Source organism: Dermacentor albipictus, unplaced genomic scaffold, assembly GCF_038994185.2.
Source record: "Dermacentor albipictus isolate Rhodes 1998 colony unplaced genomic scaffold, USDA_Dalb.pri_finalv2 scaffold_12, whole genome shotgun sequence".
Lineage (NCBI taxonomy): Eukaryota > Metazoa > Arthropoda > Arachnida > Ixodida > Ixodidae > Dermacentor > Dermacentor albipictus.
Window position 1 is genome coordinate 5285794 of NW_027225566.1, and position 3701 is coordinate 5289494.

The window sequence follows — 3701 nt, forward strand, 5'->3', positions numbered from 1 at the left end:
AAAACTAAATACACTATACTAATGGGCGACTTTAATGCAAAGGTAGGCAAGAAGCAGGCTGGAGACAAGGCAGTGGGAAAATATGGCATAGGCACTAGGAATAGCAGGAGAGAGTTATTAGTAGAGTTTGCAGAACAGAATAATATGCGGATAATGAATACCTTCTTCCGCAAGCGGGACAGCCGAAAGTGGACATGGAGGAGCCCGAATGGCGAGACTAGAAACGAAATAGACTTTCTACTCTGCACTGACCCTGGTATCATACAAGATGTAGACGTGCTCGGCAAGGTGCGCTGCAGTGACCACAGGATGGTAAGAACTCGAATTAACCGAGACTTGTGGAGGGGACGGAAGAAACTGGTGCATAAGAAGCCGATCAATGAGTTAGCGATAAGAGGAAAAATAGAGGAATTCCAGATCAAGCTACAGAACAGGCATTCGGCCTTAACTCAGGAAGAGGACCTTGGTGTTGAAGATATGAACGACAATCTTATGGGCATAATTAAGGAGTGTGCAATAGAAGTCGGTGGTAACTCTGTTAGTCCGGATAACAGTAAGCTATCGCAGGAGACGAAAGATCTCATCAAGAAACGTCAATGTATGAAAACCTCTAACCCTACAGCTAGAACTGGCAAAACTTTCCAAGTTAATCAACAAGCGTAAGACAGCTGACATAAGGAAGTATAATATGGATAGAATTGAACATGCTCTCAGGAACGGATGAAGTCTAAAAGCAGTGAAGAAGAAATTAGGAATAGGTAAGGATCAGATGTATGCGTTAAGAGACAAAGCCGGTGTTACGTTTCGCCTACGACGCGCGGTATAGCCGGCGCGGATGCAACAGACGCCGGGGCTTCGTTCAAAGCGGCGGACATTTTGGCCCGTTCGGAGCTGCCGCAACGCATCCCCGCCAAGCGCGTCCAGGCATGTTTCAGTGCCACGTGTCTTCATGTGTGCGTGTGTGTGTGTGTGCCCACGCTTGTCAAAGTGCGGCAGCCCGGGAGAGGACCTCCCCAAGTGTGAAGCGAGGAGGTCTGACCGGCGCCGGCCCGGCTGATGCGTCACTACACTCGTCTCAACATGTCTCTCAGCTTGTCCGTGCCCCGCTGTCACGTGGTCTCGTCCCGTGACGTTCCCTCTTGCCCTCAACTCCGAGAGTATAAGAGCAGCTGCCCCCGGACGCCAGGAGAGAGGCTCCGATTTCTTCCGTCGAGAAGCGTGCTCTCCCGTCTCTCCACTTCGGTCGACCTGACCGGCCGCTCTTTTGCGATTCTAGAATAAACAAGTTGTTCTGTTAGCAGTCGACTTATGCTTTGCCCGGACCTTCGGATGCTTCCAGTTGTGCCCCAGGCCGCCAGGCCAACCCTACCCTTGGGGCTTGCGACCCATTTGCAACAACTCGTGCCAGCGGTGCGATTGCAATAACGGGTGTCAGCGCTGAGGTTCCAACAGCTGGTTGCCAGCGGTGAGATCGCGGCAACGGAGGCCAGCAGCGAAGATATGGGGTTGACTGTATGCTGAGCAGCACAACGACCATGCGGGAGCAGTGCAACGAGACCTGTGTGATGGCTGGTTGCCTGCAGCGGAACGACTGCGCTGAATTCTTGGCTGCGAGGTTTGGTGAGTGCGGGACTTTCTTTTTCTGAGTTTTGCCAGGCTTTTGCTAGTGTCAGAAACAGAGCTGGTAATTGTGGTTGTCGTTGCTGCCGGGTTAGTTTGCGGCAAGACAATAGTAGGCAGTAGAGAAAGCAGCATTCAGAGCAGCCATGGATTTGAAGTCGTTGCGCAAACCGAAATTGCTGGAGCTGGCAAGAGAGTTGGGTCTGGATGTCTCAGACAAACTCAGAAAACCAGAACTGCTAAGGGCTATTGTTGAGTTGGAAGCTGAGGATGACGAGCTGTCGGAATGCCTTGAGACCATTGAGGAGAGGGAGACGGCAAAAAGACAGGAGCGCGAACTTAGAGAACAGAAACAGAAACAGGAGCTCGAACCTAAAGAACAGAAAGAGAAAGATGAGCGTGAACGAAAAGAACAAAAAGAGAAAGATGAGCGTGAACAAAAAGAACAAAAAGAGAAAGATGAGCGTGAACGAAAAGAACAGAAAGAAAAAAGAAAAGCGCGAGCATGCTTTGGAAATGAAGCGTCTCGAGGTAGAGATGGAACGCGCTCGTAATGGAAGTCAGGCACACGGTGCAGGAGAACCAGTATTGTTCAAAATGACTGACCTAATGCGGCCGTTTAAGCTTGGAGGGGACATTGGTTTGTTCCTGGTTAACTTTGAGCGAACGTGCGAGAAGCAGGGGTTCTCTCGGGAAACGTGGCCACAGCGCTTGCTCACTTTGTTACCCGGCGAGGCGGCCGACGTAGTCGCTCGCTTGAATAGAGAGGAGGCAGAGGATTTCGACCAAGTGAAATCGAGTCTGCTAAAAAAGTACAGGCTGTCAGCGGAGGCGTTCCATCAGAAGTTTCGGGAAAATGAGAAAGGCAAAAGTGAGTCATATACAGAGTTTGCCTACAAGCTTATGTCAAACATGCAGGAGTGGCTCAAAGAAGAGAAAGCGTTTGGTGTCCACGAGAAAGTTCTGCAGTGTTTCGGGCTAGAACAGTTTTATAGTCGGTTACCTGAGAACGTGCGGTACTGGGTCTTGGATAGGCCAGACGTTAGTACGGTGGCTAGAGCCGCTGAGCTAGCCGAAGAGTTTGTGACGCATCGGGCTCGCGGAGCTAAGGACGGTCAAAAGGGTGAATTTGGCTCCAAGTTTGAGAGGCCGAAGTTCACGCCCATGAGAGCAAAGGGGGACACACGTAGTTCGGACGCGAGTGAAAGCAGACCGACCGAACGTAAGGAGACGGCGGCAGCCGAAGCCGAACGCAGAAAGCGGTTCGAGATGAGGCAAGTGCGTGTGTGTTATACGTGTCAGAAGCCGGGTCACTTTTCGGCGCAGTGTCCAGAAACAAAAACAAAAGTCGTGTTTTTGTCATTATGCAGCACTCACGAGAACATGAAGCTTCTCGAGCCTTACATGCGAGACCTCCTCGTGAACAGGAAAGAGTGCCGAGTGCTTCGCGATTCCGCAGCTACAATGGATGTAGTTCACCCCTCTTACGTAGAACCCGATATGTTCACGGGCGAGTGCGCATGGATCAAGCAAGCCGTGGAAGCTCACAGCGTGTGTCTGCCCGTAGCAAAAGTGCTTATTGACGGACCGTTCGGAGCGCTTGAGACGGAGGCCGCAGTGTCATCTATGCTGCCCCCCCCCCCCAGTACCCCTACCTATTTTCGATCAGGTCCGATCACCTCCTGCGCGAAAAGGGGCTTTTGTTTGGTGAGGCTAGCGTTCAGGCCTTAACCAGATCGAAGGTTCGGGAGCTCGCTGCAAAGGCGGTAGTTGCGGGGCCGACATTGTCGAACAATGAGAAAGGGTCAGAGGCGCAGCAAGCTGATATTCAGAGCACGTCCAAACTGAATAAAATTGAGCCTGTAGCGTTAAAGGCACCAGATACTGCAGAGGAAATGCCCGACACGGGAAAGTTAGAAGAGCTATCTGAAGATTTGCTCATCGCGCCTACGTCAGACGGGCTTAATAGGTTGCTAAAAGTCAGCCGGGCGGCTTTGATAGCCGAGCAATAGAAGGATGGCAGCCTGGAAAACGTACGCTGCATTGACAAGGAAGGTATCGCCAAGAAAAATGCTGGCTTT